The sequence below is a fragment of the Pelecanus crispus genome, chromosome 1 (genome assembly GCF_030463565.1).
Source record: "Pelecanus crispus isolate bPelCri1 chromosome 1, bPelCri1.pri, whole genome shotgun sequence".
Classification (NCBI taxonomy): Eukaryota; Metazoa; Chordata; class Aves; order Pelecaniformes; family Pelecanidae; genus Pelecanus; species Pelecanus crispus.
Window position 1 is genome coordinate 97,419,874 of NC_134643.1, and position 24,927 is coordinate 97,444,800.

The following is a 24,927-nucleotide window of genomic DNA, read 5'->3' on the forward strand; positions in this document are numbered from 1 at the left end:
ACCAATCCTAGAGTCTGATTACAACAAATAAATTCCATAACACCCTCTGCACTATATCTGTTGTTGTGCCAAAGAGCATAACATAAAATGACTGAGAACAACAGCAATTCAAAACAACAGCACACAATAGTGTAATTGGACCCTAAGCACATAAAAATAATGGTTTAAAAGAAAGAAATAAAGAAAAAAAAAAAGGCAAAAATGGGACCATGGACTGGCATCAGGGACAGTGTCATGAAACTGCGGTAAGATGCACGAGCCTAGTAGAAAGAAAAAGAGAAGGGGGTGGGGGGTGAGTTACTTATGAATCAGTACAACTGTGCTTTGTTCTGCATGAGTGTTTTAATAGAGCAAGTGTAATATAAGGATCAGGTGGGCTCGTGGGAATGGAACAAAAGGTTTTGTAAAATTAAAGCAAAATAATTATAGCTCTAGGTGTAGAGTGAGCACACTCCAGCAGTTGATAGCAGGAACCTGCTCAGAATGGAGAAGGGAGGAGGGAGGAAGATGCGGTTGGAAAGGTTTTTTGGTTTGTTTTTCTAATATATACATGTATACACATGCACATATATACACATGCATATATATTACAAACTTTTGTATATGTACGTTAATAAAGACTTTAAATCAGTGACAGTTGTGTGCAACTTTAGAAGTGACTAATATACCCACACACAAAAATGCATTAAAATGAAAATTTAAGGCAAAGTCTCAAATGAATTAATTAACAACAAAAAAAAAATCACGTCAGAACATTGTCTTTCTAATGGAATAAAGGGCTAAAGTCTAAAACGGAGACCATCCTATGACATAGGATTCGAAGATGTTCTGGCTGTAAAAGCCCAATGAGGAATATATACAGAGTGCCCAGTACACTAATAAACCAAACTTGAAGTTCCAGAAGTAAATGTGATCTTCTGGGGGTCACAAGAAAGCTGTCAGTAATGTATTGTGTTACAGAACCTCGGGCATTTGGGCAAAGCTTTGTGCTGTGCTCTCTTGCAGAAAAAGCTGTTTCCTACCTGAATTTAGGAGTAATTTTACCAGCAAGATGAGAGCTTGGTTGATCAGAAGGTAGCCTCCCTGTATGTAGTTGTGTGCTTTTTCTTTCCTTTACCATCTGCGTATATATGTACCAAACTGTACAAGGATGCTGTGTAAAAGTAAAACATAAACCAAAATAGCCAAGACAGGCTCCCGCCCCAACACGCATTTTCTCTCTAAGTTGCTGATTGTCCTCATAGATGTAACTAAAGAGGGGATGCTCAGGATCCAGGAATGGAGGAAGACTGTACTCGGGTGTGCTGCGTCCTTCTGTTTCTAGGTGTGTCGTCTTAGGTTCAAAACGTTCAGAATCTGCTCCTATTTTGGGCAGTGACTTCCAAACCAATAAGTTATTTTTATTTGTAGATACATTGAAAGAGAAAGAGCGAGTGAATTTTACACTAGCCCCATTAACTCCCCATGCCACCTGTGGGTTAGGATGGGTTTCCTTCTGCTTATGCGCTGCTGTATGGAATGTTATAAGGAATATGAACAACTACCTGTGATAAAATGGACCTAAAGCGAGACCCTGGTTTTGTTACAGGACTGAAATGACTTACTTCCCTCCCATGGTGGATGGTTTCTGGTGGGTGGGATGACTGCCACCTCAGCGCGGTGCACAGCGCAGGCAGGCTGTGGAAAGGGGAGGTTCAGCGGAGCCCGCAGACCGTAGTTGCAGGCACAGCTACTACAGATGGCTGGCGTGTGAGATAAGGCCTTGGCGAGGGAGGGGGGGCAATTAGCCTGCCTCCCACCACATTTCCCCTTATTCTGTAGTCAGAGTTCCCTTATTCGGAGTTTGTTCAGGATAATTGTTCACAGACAATATATTTTTGTGCTCGCGGTGCAATCAGAGGCTGTTCTCACTCAAAGCAGAGCACATCTCTTAGGTAGTGCTTTCTGCCAGAATGTGGAGGCTGAGATCAGAGTGAAGCTTTATGAGCTCCATTTGGTGCTTTTTACTTCCGTCTTGTTTCTCTCTCTGCAGGGGATGTGAAACTAGATTTGTCCTGTTTCCACAGCAGGGTTTTGGTTTATTTTGTTTTTCCAAAGCATTTCATTCGGTGGCGCAAATCCAGAGGAGAGTGTGTTGCAGAGATGGATTTGAATGTCAGACAGAAAGAGTTGTGTTTAATAAACTCTTTGTTGTAAATTATAGAAACTAGAGAGCAGGAGGCCCCTGTTTAATACAAACATTCTGTGCTTAAATTATCGCTTTAAGTGTTTACCCCTTAGCATAAAGAGCAATGGGACAAGGTAACTTTGCTAAAAGGACTGCTTATGGGGTCTGAAGCTCAGGACTGAAATTCTTTAGTGCTGGGTACTTCTCTCAAACTCCTTCCGCTTTCCATCTTTTGTATCTCTGAGACTTAAATTGGTAATCATGTAACTCACTGTCGTGGTTTAGCCCCAGCCAGCAACTAAGCACCACGCAGCTGCTCGCTCACTCCCCCTGCCCCGATGGGATGGGGGAGAGAATCGGAGGAGTAAGAGTGAGAAAAACTCCTGGGTTGAGATAAGAACAGTTTAATAATTGAAATAAAGTAAAATAGTAATGCTAATAGTAACAGTATAATAATGATAATAATAATAATGATACACGAAGCAAGTGATGCACAATGCAATTGCTCACCACCCACCGACCGATACCCAGACAGTTCCCGAGCAGCGATCGCTGCTCCCTGGCCACGCCCCCCCAGTTTCTATACTGAGCATGACGTCATATGGTATGGAATAGCCCTTTGGGCAGTTTGGATCAACTATTCTGGCTGTGCCCCCTCCCAGTTTCTTGTGCGCCTGGCAGAGCATGGGAAGCTGAAAAAGTCCTTGACTAGCATAAGCAGTACTCAGCAACAACTAAAAACATCAGCGTGTTATCAACATTCTTCTCCTACTAAATCCAAAACACAGCACTATGCCTGCTGCTAGGAAGAAAATTAACTCTATCCCAGCCGAAACCAGGACACTCACCCTGAAATTGAGTTCCTCTATACTCTTTTTCTTCCTGTAAGAGGACCTGTGGTGATTTGGAAGGTCGGTGGTGTTTCCCACCACCCCCCTGGTGGCTCAGTATTGTGTCCCACTTACATACCTGCCTTGGTCTTTTGCCTTGGAGGTAGCTGCCTAATAGAACCTAGTGAAAGTATAGGACTAGTTAAAAGAAAACCCAAACCTAAAAACCGCACCAAAACCAACAACCCCCCCCCCCCCCCCCCCCAGTCTTATAGACTTTTAGAAAAAAAAAGATGCTTTAGTAATGTGATGCAGTACCTGAAGATGATAGCCCAACACACAAATGGTTGAACATGTAGCTCGCCTTAGGTATGCTACTACTGCTTATCTCCTGTGCTCACCAGCTTTTGAAAACTCCTTTCTGTCTGTATCATAGCATGAGTTACATATCTGTGTTGATCTCATTTTGAAGTCATTTGTCAACATGAGCCCAGTACGAAATTAAAGGTCAGTAGCAGGCCAGGCATTCGACGGGTAAGCACTGCACTCTGGAAAGGGAGAGGTCAAGAATAGCTCGTCACATCCCAAGTCTTCAGATGTGCCTCGTGAGCAGTGCGTTTTGCTGTTTAGGAACGGAGATGCTGTAAAGCTTCAGAGTCGAGCTCTCATTCACAGCAAGACACAATATGCCAGTATCTGTCACGTTCCAAGTCCTTGCAACACTATTGAAGTCAGAGAATTCAAGTCCCAGATTCTTGGCTTCTTTTGAGATAGACTCATTTTCTTCCTTGCCATTCCAGTAAATCCGACATTACATACATGCACACACATACTCATATAGACATACTGACATTTTTCCAAAGCATGACATTCAAAAAAAGGAACAAAAGTCTGGGTTTTTTTCCCCTTGTCCTTTCATTTTCTGACAAAAAGGAACTTCATAAGTAGTTTATATTCCAGCTTTATTTTCTTCCATTCACTCTTTGCTGGGAACAAACTCTAAAGGATTAAGACAAGAACAGCCCTGTATTATATCTATATATTATTGTATATATGTATTATATAAGTTATTTATATAATAAAACCTGTTCCAAATTGTGCTTAAAAAAAAAAAAAAGTAGTATTTGCACTTTTGCTCAGAAAGAACTGATGCAACACTGCTCACATTTCCCTGCTTTCCCTTCTTCTATTTTGGAATTCGGTGAACAGTAACATACTGTAAAGACTGCTGTCCCTCTCTTTTCTCTTTTGTCTGATTCTCCTTTTCCTGGTCTGTAGGAGAATGAATCTAGTCTGGCTAGAGAATTTGCACCCTGATTTTCTCATAAGGCAGATGAAGTTTTTTAGATAACAGTAGGGACAATTTCTGGTCTTATTGAAGTCATTGGCAGTTCTCCAGATGATTTGTTATGAGATTTGGCCTTGAGAAAAAGGATCAGTCACACTCATCTCCTTTTTATTCTGAACTAGAATGACCCATATCACTACCCAGTGATGGCTGCCTAGGATACTAGCAGTGAATTTTTGGAAAATGATCAAAAGTTCAAATATATGCAGGAATGCATGAAACCCACTGTCTAAGAGACCAGAGAGAATGCAGTTGGCCACAGCAAAATACGTGATTAAATAGAACCAAATAAAACGGGAAGCCTGTTATGAAAGATCATCTATGTCCATTTTACTATTTTTCTGTGAAATATCATGTTAGGATGTGGTCAGAACGGTTCTCTCAAACCTAAACTTCTGTATACATCTTTCTGCATTCTCTAAAACCTTTTGGTTGCAGAGCTCTGTAAATGGGGCAAAACAATGTCTCTTTTCCAAGTTCCCTACAGTGAACAACTTAGGAGCATTTAGGTTTAGCTTGTATTAGAACTTCATGTCCTGAGAGAACAGATTCTGCCCCTTTGATCTCCAGATACAGAAATCGGTGTTTCCCAGTGGCTACAGAAGATCACTGAAGAGAAGAGAAGAGCCAGGGAGACCCGGAACGAGGACCTCCAGCTCCAGTCCATTCCCAGCATTGCTGCTGACATCTTATGTAATTGGGGAAAAAAATATTAGTGATCCCCAGTAATCCGTATTTCTGAAATTAATTTAAGAGCACTTATCTGACTTGACAACATGCGATATTAAGGAAGGGAAAAAAAATAATGTTGAAGAAATAGGCGTACTCTCTGACTTTAACATAACTTCTTTCGTGTTTTTATGTGTGCAGGTAGTCCGCAAAGTAAATTCACAGGCACGTGGTTTTATATGTCTGCTTCCCGTGCAGCGCCCCTTCCTATGGGAAAGGAGTTGATCAAAACCAATACTCAAATCCAACAGTTTTCCCTGTATTTTGGAGGGAAGGACAGGTAGCGGGTCAAAGAGACTATGAGATTTCATTACAATGCAGTTGTGTCTGCAGCTGAAAGCATTTCACTAACATGTTGCTATCTGGAGTTTTACCTTTCAACATTTCTTGTAGGAGGTGAATTTTCCAGTTGGTTTGACTTTGCTGTCAAAAAAGTCAAGCTGTTTTTTTTTTTTTTCTTTCCTCTGATTAACTGAATAAAATGTTAAGAGTAATTAAGCCAAAGAGAGTTTTAAATCTGGGGTTTTTTTTCCTTAATTCCTAACCTGGTAAACAAACTGCTTGTATCCATCTTCACAGAGATATTTTAAAACCACTGTGCTGAAAGTATAGTGTAAAAACACCAGTTCTCACTTCAGAGACAAAAACACTTTGATGACCTTCAAACTTTGTTAAACTCACAAGTAAAAATCATGTTTTTCATTATTCTTGTTACCTCAAGGTTACTTCAGGGCTGAGGTTTCCTGTGAAGATCAAACGAGGTTTTTTTTCTGTCTTGCACATCCTCACTTATGCCCAGATTATACCCTCTGTGAAAATACTAAACCACAGACTTTGTGGCCTTGAAGCTGGAGGGAGGCTTGCTTGGTGTTTTTAAGGCTCTGATCAACAGACCAAGAGAGGTCAGGCTTCTCTTCTCCTCTCTGACTTGGCAACCTTGGATAAGTCAATAATATATTTGCACCTATGTTCCCCAGCTGTAAAAGGAAGGGGGATGCTATTTCCCTGCTGCAGAGGTCCTTTGAAGATAAACCTGCTCTCTGAAATGGATAGTGAGCCCTGGAAAACACATGCATGGGTCTGTTCCCAGCCTGTGCCCGGAGTAGGGTGTTTTTTCTCCTAGCACACAGTCCTGGAGATCCACCAGGAAATCATCCACACTTCAAGGCAATCGCAGCGGGCCACTCTGCTCCTTCTTGAGCACACCTTGTCAGCAGCTGCTTTGGGGAACCTCCGTGCCTCCCTCCCTGTTGAGTAGGGCTGTTGATATCGAGGAGACTTCCGTGTGCTCCTCTCACCCTTGCAGGATGCGGTGAGTGAACTTGCCCAACCTGGCTCATTACTTTGGAGTTTTTGATCCCCTTTACAGGGTGAAAGTGGTTGTTTTAGAGCCGCACTGTAGCGATTCTTCTGTGATTTGTTATCTGCAAATGCTAGTGTTCCTGATACGCTTCTTTTTTAAATGTTTTGCTGAAGCTTTATTCACATAGGCTGATCATATGTGCCCCAGATACAAACAGGAAGATACAGTTTCCAGTTCCATCTGCTGCAGTCTAGAACGATTTTATCCACCATTCACCGAGGGAAAGCAATTCTGATTTAAATGGCACATAAGCTGAGCATTATTACTCTCATAGGATAAGGTATTCCATTTTTTTCCTGGTGGGTTTTTAAATCTGGGCTGGAAGTAAGTGCGCTGCATGAACTCTAAGTGGAGATGTATAAAACAAAAAAAAAAAACCTTGAGAAATATCAGAGGCTGGAACTGTACATTAGTGACGTCTGCGTAGCACCTGGGCTGTTTGTTAAATCTATTCCGAATGATTCTTCCACCAAAATACCTGGCCAGCTCTTCTCCAGCCACTTTCAGCAGAGGTAGGCAGGAAACCCCATCAAAAAACAGCCAAGCAAATGCAACCCCCTTGTAGCCACTACTGTTTGGAAATGAACAATTAACGAATGCAACCTCTTCACTGATGCCCTAAATTCCTTTGTCACTTAGTAACAGCCTGTGCAAACTACGCCTCCACGCCTGACCCGAGTTATATCATATTGTCATGTTGTGGAATAATCTATTGTTGAATGTGTACAGAAAATGGATTATAAGATTTGCTTCACGAAAAAATCACTTTGGCATAGACAGCAAAATAAAAAATAAGTTCATGTGCCATGCTGGGACTGACAGATGTGTCGCTATGTGCCTCTGTAGCTTCCTAACACTGCTAATGGGGAATAGCGATAGTGTTTATCTCCTTCAGGAGCCCTATTCGGAAAAGTTCTCAGCTGCAGTGGACCTTGGTGCCTGCCAGGAGACAGCTTTCCAGTGGGGAGCTTTCCATAGCAAGCTGTTTCTTACTGACCACCTAGTCAGCCTTCCTTAAGGCATCGCTGCCTTGGGTCAGGTTTGGGGCATGGTCACACCTTTATAAACTTGTGTTAGCAGTATTGGTTTTAACAGAAGTAGCTCAGGTTTGTATCAGTGTTACTGACCAGAAGCTTGCCTCCTGTTTTCAGTAGGAATTTACCTGGATAAAGACACAATGTTGAGCAGCTAAATTTTAATTGTTCTGGACCAGTCGAATCCTTTATGTTACCTGGTTAATGTACTTATACGTCGGCTTAATTTGCTGGATTTTTTCCTCTTTTCCTCCAAACTAACATTTTCACTGAGTTTATTGTTTGAAGTTCTACTTTCTTCATTTGTAGGTAGCTAAAGATGCTCAGCTGTAGGTAGTGTGTGGTGGTACACATTATGTGGATAGTGCTGAGAGTTAATTCAGTGGGGAGATGGGATGGAGATGTTAGTACCAGAGCCTTTGTGACCCAGAAAAAAAGCCCTGAGTTGTTTTGAGAGAGCCACAGAATGAGTGTCCAGCTTTGGAAAATAAAAATACCTTTGAAAGTGAAAGCAAATAGGTGCTGCGAACCGGGAGAAAAGAAACGTGAGGTTAAAAAGTTAGAGTGACCGCATACCCGTTTTGCTGTCAACTGGATTTGGAAGGGATTCCTACCAAAATGCGCCCTTTAAGACACGGGGCCGTGTTCAGCCCTGCTGCTGAAACATCGTGCCACGTGAGCACTCGCTCCCTGGGCCGCACAGAGAGGAGGGACTGGTGCACTTGACTGTCATCCCTCGGGGGACGAATGTGAAGGAAGGAAGCAGATCACAGTGTATGAAGTCTGAGAAGTGACAGTGTTTTGCACTGAAGGCAGCTGCATGAGGTTACTCGAGGACAATGTCTGGCTCTACTAGCTGATTGCTTAGAGCATTTATAAAAAAAAAAAAAAAATCCAGTTAATGGGGGCACCTCCTAAGCAAACCAGATATCCCTTTTACCATGCAGTCCCTGTTGAGAAGAGTATAATTTTACATTAATTACACTGGATAAGTAAGAATTTATGTTCTGACTTTATCCAGTAAATTCCCATTTAACCCAGTTGTCCCTATTAAATGTGTCAGCTTTTCTTTCAGAAACTCTGCTGCGCAAAGACAAATTAGTATATTAATGTTAAAGTATGTAATTTAAGACAACAAAAATTAGGAAGCCCTTATCCATTTTTTCAGAAAGAATTACTTATTACAGAATATTACAACAAACTGTGCTTACTTACAGTTGTTTATAAAAATTAAATTTATTTTTGTTTATACTGTTTATTTTTCACTTCTAAGCCTTAATAACAGAATTATACTTACCACTTTCATTTTATTTAATGTACTTAAATTTTGTTTGAAGTTGATTTAAAGTTTCATTTTCAGATTCTCATCTAAATATTGAGAAATTGACCTGAAAGTACCTCCTAAGACTGATCTACTCTTCTCTGCCCTCTTCTTAGGTTATACAGACCATAGACTATACAATAATCAGATTTAATTCTGAAATGCTTTGTTTATGTCAGTTTAAGTCAAAGCCTAAGGGAAAACAATTAGTTTATCTTACATACAATCAGTATGTAACTGTGTTTAACCAAAGCTCAGTATATTTCAAAAGACTTTGCCTCACAAATGGCCATTGGAGAGCAGGTCCACCCCTGTCTTCTTGAAACCCATGATAACTGTGGTGTTTACATCAAAGGATACAGGACGGGCCCTACCAGGGCACTTGGAAGTTCTCCTGTTTTGAAGGCACTTGTATAGCTAGGTTTATTAGCCATCAGGTGTATTTTTTGTGCCTTGTTTTTAGAGCTTTCAGAGGAAAATCAGTTTTAGGGAACAAGGGAGCAATGCACTCAAAGTGGGTTTTTCACTTTTCGCTTGCTATTTGTTTCTGCATCCTATTTCACTTTTGGAGAGTGCTGTCTTGTGTGGAGGAGATGGTTGGTACCCTTACAAAGTTCACGTATCTCCTGTTATGTTGCTGTTTGACAGGGGGGAAAGTTAAATAATTTCTAACATGAGCTAACAATCAATTTGGCATATGGTACTGTGAGATATACGAGTACAAGAATCCCGAAGATGACTGGGTTGTTTAAGCATGTTTCCAACTTGTCTGTTTTTAGCAGCTGATATATAGGATATACATAACATAAATGCATTTTACTAGGGATGTTTGATGCCTCTGATGCTGTTTGTGCTCAGAACATGGTATTCTAGAATGCATATTTGTATGTGAGGAATTATTGTTACATTTTATCATCCTGTGGTTTGAATTTGTGGAAATTCCGTGTTTTTCTACAATATCACTGCATCATATGAAATGCACACAGTCCTTCTAAATGCAGTGAAGTGTCCATGATGTGATGTTGATTTTCAATTTTGGGCCCACAAGTTGTTTTCACTCATTTAAGAAGTAGCCTGACCCAAACTGATTTTGACAGATGATGCATTTCTATCCTAAAATGGATTTAAATGGATTCTTTATTGTACAATTCAATCCCAGGTGGGTCACTTTTTTCTTCTACTCCCTACAAGGATGTTCCTGTTTTGTATTTCAGAACCTAGATTTTCATTTAGCAATTAATGTGGGTGATTCAAGTCACTCCTTCTGTATTTTATTAATTTTTGCCAAATATAGTATTTCTCTGCCTACTGTTGATTGAGCAGAATGGAACTTGCCTACACAAAATTTCTTAGGAAATACAATTTGCACATCCAGATTTCTAACTACACCCACTCTCCCCATTATTGCAAGGTGTTAATCTAGTTGTATGATGCTGCCTGCACAGATGCATACATACATACCCTCTTTAAAATAGGTTATGTGCCTAAAACCTTACGAGAAAACTTGGATACTGAGTTTTTCTAGGTCTGTGTGCTCACTGAACATTTAGCCCTGTGGTTACTGCAACAGAGTTTTTGTGAAGGCTTTTCCATGTTTTTAGAAGGTGCTTTTAGTAAGTAGTTTAATCTTAAGTAACAACTGAGTTCTTTTGCAGCAAAAGCAGCTACTAATTTTAAAAATAATTTTAAATTTACACATACCCATGTTAACAGTACTTTTGATTTGAGCAGTTCTCTTCCAGAAATCTACCCTGGAGAAAATGTTTTTAATCAGATTAAAATGGAGGCAAGACAGAAAAAAAAAATGTTTGCTGTGGCTTGACTGCAGCAGCGCTAATGAGCTCTGCTCTAATACATGAAGGAACATATGGCCCCCATCTGAATACAAACTGGACACAAAGCAGTAATTCAGCTGAGATGTCCTGAATATTGTAAACTGGGTGAATGTGGTTGAAGGTGTTTATAAACGGTGGCTGAATCCCACACACTGACTCACTGCCTTCTAATGTCCGGGGCTCAAGGTGCTATTTGTAACAGTATAGAAAATGACCAGTAGAGGGAATTCTTAATTAATGCTAACAAAATAGCAAACTAAAGTGTTATGTTATGAAGAAAAGACTTCTTGTGCTCATGACGCAGCAAGAGACGGATTATGGAGAGGGCGAGTTAGGAGAAGAAAAATCACAGGACAAGCAAATTGAGTATTTACTGGCAAATAATTGCTCTCTTAAGCTGTGGCTCTCTTCCTAAATTCTTGGCATTCCTGAGCACTAGAACCATTTTCAAAAAATGCATCGTTACAGAGTAGATGTAAAAAAACTCTCAAAGGCTGATGGTACAGACTTGTGCAGGTAAGAATGTATTACTGCATATATTTCTTCTGAAGCTTTAGGATTGAGCATCGTTTACAGGACTGCTACTTTTTTCTGTTTCCGAGAGAGCTGATGTTTTGCTTTCACAGCTATAGTTCGTCTAAAAGTTGGGGAAGTGGAGATAGCCTTCTAGGCTGTAGTGTATGCTTTTCTATCAGCACAGACATATCAATGTAGAAGAAAACAAAACAAGCTTGTGGGAAAAAGTACATGGCTCAGTTTTATTTAGTTTACATGGGTTCTGGCTTTTATAGAGGTGCCTCTAATTAAAAAGCTACACATCAGCTTAATGTGGGGTGGGAACATACTGCCTCTATGTGCTTGCAGTGCTAGGCAGTCTAATTTCACTGGAGGGATGCTTGTGATATGCTGCAGGGAAGGAACTTTATCTAAGCAACTCTTAGGGACTGGCTACATCCCTAGGGCTTCCCTAGCTGTGGCTCCCCAGGGAAAGGAGATGTCTGGGAACCCACTCTGTTTGCTCCTGTATACAGTTTGCCTATCTAGCTCCTATTCTTTTTTTTTTTTTTTTTTTTTTTTAATTTGACCCCTTTCAGCCAAGTTTGATGGGTGGAAGTCTTCAAGATACCTAAGCTTCCACGTGTTTCTTGGAAGTAGGCAGCTGTTAAAAAGGGAAAAGCTCTTTTAATGACCCCGCTGAGGGAGAGGCTCCCTCAAATTATACGCAAAATTACACATCAGAGACCATATGTGGACAGAGATCCATAAGAAAGGATGCTCCTTTAGATCTCCTTGAGCTGGCTCAAATTCATGGAGAATTTTAGTTTTGTTTATTCCACATGCAAACTTTGTTTTCTAATAGTAAAAAAGTCTGTTAGGGTGTGGAGATGTATAGGCGGTTAAAAATACTTTGCCTTAAAATATGACTCTTATTCACATCTTAATCTTCAAATAACAAAACAGTAACATTACTATTTTTTATGAAACCTACAAAACGTTGTTCTTCATGTCTGTTCTCCCTTTCATCATGTGCATTAAAAGGAATGGCCAAAACAATCTCACTTTTCACAAGTGAATGAAAATAGCGCACACCCCTGAAGAGCAAAACTGTTCTTTTGATTTTATAGGGATTTGCTTTTGGTTGTACAGACCCTGTCACTAGAGGAATGCTTGTGAGATGCTACAGGGAAGGAACTTTTTCCTTCCCACTGTGTCAGGTGGGGTATCCAAACTGAATGGGCATTTATGCATTGCAGACACCCCTCTAGAAAGCCTCACAGTAAGCATCGCAGAACCCAGTATCAGGTCCTTCAGAAAAAATGTGAAGTTCCCGGTAAAGAGTAATGGTGATTTAACCTTTCCCGCAGGGGTAGTTTCTCCTTAATAGGTATCAAATTGAAGTTGGCTTATGTCTTTAAACATGGGCAGTTTTCAGTCTTCGTACTTTATTGTACCATAATTGTGGATATTCTGTTTATTCAGTACTGTGCTAATTATTTCTAAAATTATAATATATTTATCATTATTATAATGGTTTTTATTATTGTTGTTATTATTATGGCAATAATTAGTCCTTTTTAAACTCATAAAATCTTGGCCCTTCTGATGTCTTGGGTACAGAGTACTGCAAGTTAATTATATAGTATGTGGATGAAAAATAATAATCCTTTTATTGGTTTTAATGTTCTGCCTTTTAGTTTTAATGACTGTCCCCTCTTTTCTTGGGAGGTCAGATTTATTTTATTTTCCCTGTGCAGTTACATTTATATCACTTCCACTATGTTCAGTCTTTTTCATTTTCTCTGTCAGTTTGAAGCTTTCTAAACTTTTCACATATGGAAAGCTCTTGAGGGCTTTAATGAGTCTTTTTACTCTCTGAACCCTTTTTGTTTCTTCTCTATCCTATTTGAGACAGGGTGATCAGGCTTGACTGCAAAATCCGAAGTGATGGCATAACACCAACTTATGTAACCGCATTATAGTATTCTCGAAAGTATTTCCTTTGGACCCCCCGTCCGTGTGAGGCACTGAACAACCCCACCAAATCCCTCGGTTTCCTTTTCCTGAGTTGGGTGCCGTGAACTGACCGTGCATTGAGAGATGGAAGCGGTGCAAATTATTTCTTTATTTCTGGTAACGGGAAAGGCGAACTACGGAATCCTAGGGACGGTTTTTTAAAGTCAAAAGAGAGATCTGTGGAGGAGGGTCCTTGTACCTTTGGTGCAGCAAACTGGAAGGATTTCATAAGATGGGGATGGCTGACATGGAAAGGAAGTACAGCTTGTTCTGTGGCTTCTAGACCATCTGCAAGTGACTTGCAAGAGATAAGGTGCCAAACAAAAGCACAATTGTGATATAATGGAAGTATGAATCAGTCATTGGTCTACTATTACTGGAAAACACAGGCAAAGCAAAGGACTATTCCTTGGGTGGCACTATGATACTTCATTCTTTTGAAAGATGAGTGTTTCAGGCACTAATTCAAGGCCAGCAGTCACATTAAAATGTCTGGGAAAAGCTTTTTTTCAGTTTAGATTGTCCAATTTTATCTTTTTATTTCTGCAGATGTATAGAGGCATGTTATAGAAATATGTAATACGAAGTCCCCGTGTTGAAGTAGAGCGTATCGAGTTGACTTTTGCTGGAAGCAAGTGAGTTTTTTTCCCATTCCTTTCCTCTCACTTCACCCCCCTTCTCCCTTCTCTTGCCTCTTCTTCTTGCCCTTCCCTGCCTTCCACCAGGAATTTTCTTCCTTTCTTCCTTAGTAAAAATTCTGCCTGGCCTGGTATATTTTTCTAGTGTAAATGATCACTTTCAGCATTAAGGTGATAAAACATACTTTATGCCTTCTTGGTTGCCCAAGAGATAACAAATAGATTTTGAAAAGCAGATGGTTCACTAGAGAACCCTGAGGTATCACAGAGCTAACAGGTGCAGCTCCCTATTCAGATTCTGCCGTGCAAGGAAATCCTGTTTCCCAGACAAACCAGAAAAAAAAGGAGAAACAGCGAAAAGATTAACTTTAAGAGTCCAAATACATATATTTTTAAATTGTATTTATGGTAGGTGATGCAGGGACAGTATTTGTACACTGAAAGTAGCCATCCATTGCTAAGAACAAGGCAAGCTTCATGGCTAAAGCAGAGTGCTGGAAGGTAGAGACCTGCACTGAATTCTGTTATGGCCATTGACTAGCTGAGTAATTTGCACAACTCTTTTTATGTCTGTTTCCCACACAAAAGCAGGACAGTAGCAGAGGAATAACTAATATATCCTTCTACAGATCGTTGTGAACCCTGTATGGGAAAAGCTAAGGAAGGAGAAGTGTGTTACTGTTGAAATGCTAGATGCTGAGACTTCTCAAAACATATTTCTGAAGTGTGTAAATTGTTCAATACCTCAAGCAAAACAACAACACGTGTGGTTAATTATCAAAGAAAGAAAAATCATACCATTACCATTACCTCTTTCTAGTTGCATCTGTCCTATCTTACAGGTTTAATATGGGGTAGTCAAAGTATGTAGCCAGCCTTCCAGTGGTTAAGCAGCTATGTCTGCACTTTTTCAGTTCTTCACGTTTTGATAGAGCTTGGCTTCTGTGAGCTATTGATAACTTCAGATGCAATTTATTCCGGGTTTTGTTCACACCACCGTAAATCCCAATTCAGATTGAAAATGGTTGGAGGATATAAATGCTTCATTATTAATAAAGTCATTAAGCCCTAATTTTGTGATCTTAAGCTTGAGCTGTCCAGCTGAAATCCCTGGCATGTGCTTACTGAATCAGGGCCGTAGTGCAGGGCTGGAAGCACTTCATAGTCTCAGGTGCTCTTAGGCACATTTGGTCTTACGACATCAGAGGACTATGAAGTGGTGTAACCTTTCTCTAGAGATCGAAGAGTTATCCTTGCAGAGACAAGTAATTTATACAAGGCAACAAAATTACTTTCTTGCATCGCTGGATGTAGAAAAAGCAGAGACCCTAATTTCTAGCCTTCTAACTTGAGTACTGGAGAATAGGGTCTTCTATTTTGGGGCAAAATAAAGGTAAAGGAAACCAAGAGGATAACTAATCAGAATTTTAGCTAGTAGTGAGAAATTAGGAAAGGGCAAATAATGAACATGGCTTTTAGTACCCAAGCATTAAATATTAAAGTCTTTAAATTCTAGATTGCAAGGAAAGTATTTGAGTGTGTTTAGTCCTATTAGAAAACAAATTCATAATAGCAATAATCACATTTTAAAATCAATGACTACAGGAATAAGAAGGTATTATAGATCAATAATGTTATGCAAAAGTTTTTCTAGGAGTTATGGAATCTGGTACATCATACTCTAAATTTTTCCATAAAAACATTTTTCCATTAGTCATCAGGTTGGAACAAGTTTATAAAAATTGGAAAAACAAGTCATAAGAGCTATAAAACATTTTGAAAAGTTAAAATGAAAAAGATGAATAGGATGAAAAACTTTTTGAGCAGTTGGGAGAAAAGAAAGTAATGGGGAGATTTTTTTCTGCTTTTGTTTAAAAGATCTGCGTCTTGATGGAGAGTTAAGCAGGGAGAATACTGTAGCCAGCTGTGAATATATGATACTGTTAGAGGAAAGATTGCTCTCCAGTTCCTATTTTCAGACAAATTGCCTTAGTGGTCCTGGTCCTTCAGTTCCATACAGTTATCAACTGAGCTGAAGGAGATCTCTCTGTAGCTGTGAGTAGTAATGAGGCTTTAGCATTTCTTTGCACATTACTACTAGAATGTGACCTCTCTCACTAGAAGGCTCAGCTTTTCATTATAAAGGTGTTACTTCTTTTCTGCATATTTAAAGCATCGCTCAGGTTACTATACAATCCCTTCATTGTGAAGCAGTAGAAAATTCAAACTGACAGAAGTTCCAGAGAGCTTCTTTAACCTGGGATGTGAAAGGTGGTCAGTGATGGAGGTTTCAGTATACCAGGGCAGGAGCTTTGAAGGAGAGCAAAAGAATGGATACATTTAGGATTGTACTCAGAATATTGTATAAATGATGCAGGAAACACAGAGAAATGCCAGAAACACATCCACACAGAGAGATGTCAGAGGCAGAATGAGAGCTGCCATCCAAAAGTCTGATGACATCTGAACTGTAAATAGATGTAAGGCAGTGATGGTGTCCTTTTATGAAGACATTTATTCTTTCCATGATGATTTTCCCCCTCACACCAGTTCACAAAGCTTCCCGTGACACAGAATTGATGTGACCTCATGAAATCCTGAGAAGAGTGGAAATCGGACAAAATGGATGTTTCTACAAAAGGCAAATTACCCAGTCCTCTTAGAAGGAAAGGACATGGTGGTGTGAGTCTGTCCTCAGAAAATGATGCTTGAAGTGAGATGGATAAAAAGGTGGTTGGACACAGAAGCCCTAAGTGCTGTGAGGAGGACATGATACTGCATCGCAGATTTATCTGGGATTTTTGTGCTGGCAGGAAGACAGGTTTGGGGGGTGGAAGGCTTTTTGTGATCCAGCAGTGTAGCTCAAAGCAGCACTGGTTTTATGTGTGTGAATGATAGACAGTGGTGAAACGGAGTACAGCAGAATCCTAAACCAGGCAATTGTGATTGGGCAAATTGTAGGGGTATTTATGCTGTCTGCAGCTATAGCTCTGATGATTTGGCTATGCTTTTCCTTTTTCTCACCCTTTCCCCAATTTATTTTGTATTATGTATCATGCCTATAATTGTGTTCTCTGTTGTTTCTCTCCTGACAAGTTTAATCCCACAACACACTCCATTCTTGATGTTTTCCTTCTCTTTCAAAGAGTCCCAAGAGAGAGAAACAAGGAAGGTAGATGTATTTGACTTTGGAAAATGAGTTGACGCCAGTTGCAAAGGAAATAAAATATATCACAGGGGTCTGCTGCGGGGCAGAGAGTGAAAATATTGCTCATTTTTGACAAAAGATTGCCTTGAAGACTGCTTCAGCTAGATCAGTCTGAAACCCATGTCTCACTGTTTCCATTACAAAGGCTTTTATGTTCCTGTTTCTTTTGGAAAAGGATTTAATCTATTTTGAAATAAATCCAAGGCTCCCCAAATGTACTGTTTGCTTTCAGGCCCAGCACATGAGAGCTGTGCATCGGGGTCACATTGTAGATGGGTTAGGAGAACATACGTTATTTAGGTTGTGAGCCAGGATAGCCAAGGAGTCCGCATATGACCAGCCCCAGGGCGGCAGAGGAGCCGCAGTGTGAGGCTGATACAGGGTGTGTGACTTCTGTGAGGACTTTGAATGTGGGGACATTTGGGCAGTGCAGTTGTATTGCAGTACAAGGCCATGGCTTCTCCCCAGCCCTGGGCAATGGGTGCAGTGTGCTTAGTGCACCCGAGGACAAGCTGTCAAGCTATGCCTGGCACAAGGGGTCACAGGATGGGGGAGAAGCTACAGCACACCTCTGTGCAGGTGGTGCGGTGCTGCAGTGGGTGACTGCAGGGCTGGAATTGGATGAGGGAATCTCAGCCTGAACAAGTGAAACCCAATAGATCTCTATTTTGCATGGGGCTCATCTGGTCTGCATGTAGGAGGCAGGACTTCAGGGCTTGTATTATGCATGAAGGCAGAATAGTATTCATATGATGTCGCCTTGCTTTCAAGTTTAACTCGGTCCTGCTCACTCCTTCAGAGGATCTCGGTCTGGATATGTTTGTTGGAGTTGATCGTTACAGAGCCTTAGTACATTAATTCAAGTCCTCAGCAAACACTGGCTCAATATCCTCCCCAAACTCTCAGTGGCTTCTATCCTGAACACATAGCTTTCTGACATGCTTTTTCTTTCCCTACTCCTGAGATATCGCTGATCTCTTCTGAGCATCAAGCCCCAATTTTTCAGTTTGCAGCAGAGAATTTTTTCAGTGCACACCTGTGGAGCTCATTCCTGACCTATCATTTTGATATTAATAGTTTAACATGGTGTTAAAATACTGCTACAGTCCTGATACGCAGAAAGAAAGAAAATAAATGCATCCTCTGGACAGGGACAATATAGTCTTTAAATTAGGGGTGGCCATCCCCAGTGGTATCCCTGGTGATATGTTTTGAAGTTCAAGGTCTTTTTTTCTTTTAGTTTTTCTTTCTTTAGCATGTTTCTCTGTTTGTGTCAACTGCTGATGCTTATACCTTAGATTTTTCTTGTTGAGAAATCTTACAGGTTTTTTTGACATTTCTGTTCCTCCAATTCAGCTTTTAAAAGAAATTCTTTAAAAAAAGAAATAAAAAAAAAGAGAGCAATTCTCATGTAAGATTAGCTCAAGTGAGCTGCTGCCAGCTGGTAATTTCTTTGTACTGTACGTGGACTTCGTATTTCACATGGGCTGACCATCATGGCCTGCAGCGACTGTGGATAACAGTCCATGAATTCAGAAAAATATGAGTAAAGGTGACAGGGGTGGTCACACTGGTAATTTACTGATATAAGAAGATTCCTCATTTCTAGGAGACCACTCTCCTCCTCCTCTTGTTAGCTTGAAACCATCTGGTTTTAAGCAAGTTTGGCAGAAGGATGGAGGCTGCAAGGAGACTGAATTCCTACAGGTTTTTTTGAAAACCAGAAATGAGGCAGAGGCAGAAATGACTCCTGCCCTGCAAGGGAGCCTGCAGTGTGCACTCCAGAGATGCAGACAGGGGTTGTCCAGCCGGCTGGGCTGGTCAGCTCTCCTGGACTGGTCTGGTGGTTAGCACCTGTGCTTCTTGCTCCTGAGCACTTCTGGGTGCCTGGCTACTTGGTGTGGAGGAGGGAGCTGGAGGTGCTGTGAGCGTTGGCCAGAGGGAAGAGCAAAAGAGGTGGGAGGAAGAAGTGGTGTAGAGTGGGAGAAGGCAGTCAGTGCTGGGAAGGCTGGGGATATCATGGCTGGGATGTCGTAGAGGGGGAGGACTCAAATCCAAAGGAAGCCAAGTCTCACCAATGCTGTTACTTGTGAAAACACAGAATCACAGAATGGTTAGGGTTGGAAGGGACCTCTGGAGATCATCTAGCCCAACCCCCTTGCTAAAGCAGGTTCACCTAGAGCAGGTTGCACAGGATCACGTCCAGGAGGGTTTTGAATGTCTCCAGAGAAGGAGACTCTACAGCCTCTCTGGGCAGCCTATTCCAGTGCTCTGTCACCCTCAAAGTAAAGAAGTTTTTCCTCATATTCGGATGGAACTTCTTGTGTTTCAGTGTGTGCCCATCACCCCTTATCCTGTTGCTGGGCACCACTGAAAAGAGTCTGGTGCCATCATCCTGACACCCACCCTTAAGATATTTGTAAGCATTGATAAGATCCCCTCTCAGTCTCTTCTTCTCCAGGCTAAGCAGACCCAGCTCTCTCAGCCTTTCCTCATAAGAGAGATGCTCCGGTCCCCTTATCATCTTTTGTTGCCCTCCGCTGGACTCTCTCCAGTAACTACTGCTGAATGGCAGCACGGCCTGCTGGTGTGTCAGCCACTCCTCCCAGTTTTGTATCATCAGCAAACTTGCTGAGGGTACACGCTGTCCCTTCGTCCAGGTCACTGATGAGTAAGTTGAACAAGACTAAACCCAGTACTGACCCCTGGGGAACGCCGCTAGCTACAGGCCTCCAACTAGACTCTGCGCCGCTGATCACAACCCTCTGAGCTCTGCCAGTCGGCCAGTTCTCCAGCCGCCTCACTGTCCACTCATCTAACCCACACTTCCTGAGCTTACCTATGAGGATGTTATGGGAGACGGTGTCAAAAGCCTTGCTGAAGCCAAGGTAGGCAACATCCAGTGCTCTCCCCTCGTCTACCCAGCCAGTCATGCCATCATAGAAGGCTATCAGATTGGTCAAGTGTGATTTCCCCTTAGTGAATCCATGTTGACTACTCCTGATAACCTTCTTTTCCTCCACATGCTTAGAGACAGCATCCAGAATGAGCCGTTCCATCACCTTTCCAGGGATGGAGGTGAGGCTGACTGGCCTGTAGTTTCTCAGGTCCTCCTTCTTGCCCTTTTTGAAGACTGGAGTGACATTGGCTTTCCTCCAGTCCTCAGGCACCGCTCCTGTTGTCTGTAACCTTTCAAAGATGATGGGGAGTGGCTTAGCAATAACATCTGCCAGCTCCCTCAGCACGCATGGGTGCATCCCATTGGGGCCCATGGATTTGTGGGTGTCCAGTTTGCCTAAATGATCTCTAAATGATGTGCTTAATTCAGATACCCTCTTGTCTGTCACCACATCCAGAGGTATTCTAACAAAGCAGCATCACTTTGAGATGAAAGAATGGAACTGAAGGGAAAAAGACACAAGTTCTGGTCTTTAGATTAAATACATGTGAACTTGACAAACTGATTGTAACATCTGTGTCTCAAATTCTTTATCTGTGAGAGAAGAATAAAAATAACATGTGTGCTTCAGAGGGGAGCTGAGATACTTCATCCATTTGGAAATTATTTTTCTCCTTTAGGAGACTTGCTTTACCTTTTCCATGAAGAGTTGTAAATGTTTCAGAAACAATTAATGAAGCTTCCTGACATCCTCTTGGGTAAGGAAATATGATTGCTGTGGGAAAACTGAGGCAAAAATCTGTCATGTGAATATTTTATTTTAATAGTTAATGAACAGGGAAAAAGAAAGTATTACTGTAAAACATCACATGAGCAAGACTGTGGAAAACTTTGGCAGAGAAAGGTACTGAGATAAATTCTGCCTTGATTGGCACCTCTTGAAGGTCAAAGTGTCTACCTAGTGTATAAGGCAGGATTAAATTTGGCTCATGGTGTAAATATAATCAGAAGACTTGCCTCTTAGTATACTTAATTTCAAAATGCACATACTGCATAAGGCAGGCTTGTAGAGTAGAAGCAAATACTTCAGAAAGTGACTAGATTAAAAGATAAACTTTTTTGGTTTCACTTCAGCAATGGTACCATTACCTTTTACATGGAAAGCTCAGGGTTTTTTTTGGTAAACAATACCTAATCCCCAGATAGCATGCCTCTTCAGTCGATGGCAAAAGAACCTGATCAAAATACACCACACCATCTCAGGGCATTGGTGTTTTATACAATTAGCATTTCCTATTTAAGGATTTGGAAACTGAGACAGAGAAATGAAGCAGGCCACACAGCAAATAAAGTGGCAATTGAGGAAGAAAAAACAGATGCCCTGACCTTTTCCTCACTGCTTAAATCAGAAGATCCATCATCCTTGGAAACACACACATGTCCTTACAGTTGAAGCTGATTTTTGTTCTTGCAGGCTGTGCATTACCTCAGATGATCGAACTGTTTTGACTCCCTTATCCCAAGACCCAGGTCATCAAATCAGTAATCCTAGATAGTGTCACTTCTCCACTAGGGCAAGCCTCCCTTTTTTTTAATCTCTAGTAGATTTTAGACTGAACACATATCAGGCAACATTTTGAACTGCGTTCACATCATGTAACTGGCAGATTGTAATTATATGGATATGTATGTACTGGTATGCATTGAATAGGTAACTGTAATATCTGTGGCAATTGCTTTCACCTGTTAGACTTCTGTACCTTTATATCCGTTCAGTATGTAACTACATCTGTTAGTCAAGCATATTATAAAAGAAGAAAAAAGAGAAGCTTCAGCTGGTAGGAAATGAAAAATTTATGGTAAGAGAAGACAGGACTACCTGTAAGCACCAGATGCATACTGACATGAAAAGATTATTTTAGATTTCTGAGGGGTTTTTTAGGGTAAGCATCTCAAAAGTTAGCAGTGACTTTATTTTATGTCCCTGGAAGTCAATGTGGGTTTTACCATACACTTAAGATGAAATAGACCAGTACTGCATGTTGTGAAAATCTCACCCCTAAATAAAACCAGGTTCATATGAAAAAAACCAAACAAACACCACCACCACCCCCCAACAACTGAATAACTCATACCCACCTTTGCTTTTGTGTTCCTGAATCAGATAAGGGAAGACAATGAACACAAATGGGCATTATTTCATATCCAGGGAGAGCTGGTGCTTTCCAGCACACTAGCCCTATTTCAAAATTGCTCAGTTTTCTAACTGTCTTGCAGCCCAGCTCATCTGTGCATGCAGAGGGTTTTCCTCTGGCATTTTTAAATCCGTAAAGTCGTTGAGTATACTAGACAAGAACGCTTTTCTCTTTCTACTTGCTTGTGCCATTCCTAACTGGCAACACAAATAGAAATAAAAAGCTAATTCTGTGAGGTTCTTCTGGGAGAGGAAGGTGGGTGAGGAGAGCACTCTCTAGCCTTCTCAGGTCAGAAATCACAGACTAATTCCCCAGCAGTGTCACAAGTTTTGGACTGCTGGTCCTCTCCCTGGGCAAGGGCAATGCTCTCCAATTCTAAAGTTGCCTAGATACTATATGTGCCTGATACCTGATTATATGGTGGGGTTAGTTATGATACCTAAGAGTTATCCTGGTTTTACTGTATTTCTGTTGTTCAGAGTGTATTAAATAGCTGTATTTTCCTCTGCTACTCAAAATCGGAATGGCCCCTTATTTTGTAGACGAGGGGAAATTCACTTTCTGGTGGCGTCCATGACAGAAATATGTGAATTGAACTATCCACTTCTATCCCGACCATATTGGAGTCTGGATTCTCTAATAACTGTATCAAAAGTAGGCTTAAGATGGAGGAGATCTGGCTACCAACTGGTCTTTACTCATAAAAAATAGACATTTGCATTCTTTGTGTCCCTGAATTGTAAATCAGGAGGGACAATCCTCATTCTGAATGCCATGCGTATTCTCAGCATGATGTGTGTGGTGAAGGCAGCATTGAAAGAAAGCATTAAGGCTAGGATAACATCAAAGAAAATGCTTCAATTTTTATTCTCCCTTCCATAGTGGATTAATTAAAACAGAATGAAACACCAGCTAACTTGAAAATAACAGCAAATGTGCGTGTGTAGACTATGGCAGTTTATTCTGAAAATCAAAGTAAATTCTTCCCTCCCCCAAACCATAGCTCTAACGTAATGCTCTAATAACGTAATCTGCTACCTTGCTTTCTTTGACGTACCTTCTCAAATTCACTGGCCAGCCCATATGGTTGCTTTGAGATTTTTGATGTGCTGTGTCACTTGGTTGGCTTTCAGAGCTGTAACAGGTAACTCTGCTGGACCTAGTATCTGCTGATATTACATTGTGCTTGGCACAGGATGTAAAGAGATGTTACTTTATTGCACCAACCCTCTCACTAGGCTTTGAAATAAAAAGTTCAAAAACGTCCCCACTGAGCGCTCAACATGTGGTGGTGACTGTAGGAAAATGGGAAGTAGGAGCTTTTCAGGCAGAAGGAGTCTAAGTAGACAACCTCAGTCTATGCCTTTCTTTGAATTAGAAGTTTCATGGCACAGTATCCTTGTTATCCAAAAGAAGTGTCTAATCCTTTTTTTTTTCATAGCTTTGTGCTTTATTTTATTTTACAATGACTACACCCTGTGTGACAACATCCTGCCCAGCACGCAAACATTGCTGGCGAATACAATCTTAAGCTCCACCAAACCATTCCCACAGCCCAGACAGGGCTGCCTCCTGCCTCAGGACGCACCAAGACAGTCACAACATTGAATTTTATCCAGCTGGAACTATGAGATGCTTTTACTATTTGAAAAAAATAAATCCAGAGTAACTAAGGGTTCTCAAGTAGCAGTCAAGGTAAAATATGTGTGCGTAAAAGGGGCGTAAAAGTCAAATCCCAAGTATGTAATGTGGAAACCAATTGTAATCAACAGCTAGCTTTTCACGTGTTCAGAAGGAGACATTTAATTGTTTTCCCAGCTTTATGAGGCAAAGTGGGCTGCCAGTTGAAGCAGGCATTGTGCTACTGAATTCCTCTCTCATCTTGTGCAAGTTAGTGATTCTGTTTGGATTTTGTTAGCTGAAAAGAATGGTACGTGTTTCTGCCATAAACAGGTTGTGAAAATTGTTGATATATTAGCGGACCAAGCACATTGATCTGAGTAATACATTTGTCTGAATAAGTGCATCAATATTTGGTACATTGTTATTAACACCTTTTTGTGCTCTGCTCCTTTTCTTTCTCAAAGACTATGTGCATGCATACAAATAAACCTATATTTTCAACTTTTGTTTTAGTGCATGAACATGGGGACAGAGGAGAGACATCCAGTTGTACAACTCTACTAAGTATGTCCTCCATTATTTGTGGCAAAATGAGTTTTTTTGGAGCCTACTGATTAGAAGAAGACACATAGTTATTACCAACGATATCAGCTGTAGGAAAGAAACACTCTCTCAGCTTTATACCACATATCCCATTCTTTTGTCAGCTTACATTATAAATAAATAACAAAGCAATTTGACACATGCCCATTGATTAAAAATAAAAGTTGTCAGAGTGAGAGGAGAAAGACAAAAATATGAATTATTAATAACAATATTAAGCAATGCAAAAAAGATGCTTAACATGCAGGAAAGTCCCTGAAAAGTCACTTAGTGAAGGGGAAAGAAAGGACACCCATGAAGACCTTCCCTCTACTACTACTTTGTGGCCTTGTCTTTGCTGCTTGGGCCCTTGGAGGTCAGGGTGACCATGTGAAAGAGAAGGGTGATTCTGTTAATTTATGTAATCTTGTTTACCTCATCTCTGGTATTTCTAACATGCACCACCTGCAGACGCGGAGACATCATGTAGGGAATTGAGTCATTTAAAGCAATCACATTGTGTTGTGATTGGGATTGGCCATTTTTATACTTTTGAGCAATCTTCCTGGCAGTGGGGTTTGAACAACCAGTTGACAACACCGACACATCAATTGGAGAAACTAAGCTAAGTGATACTCATT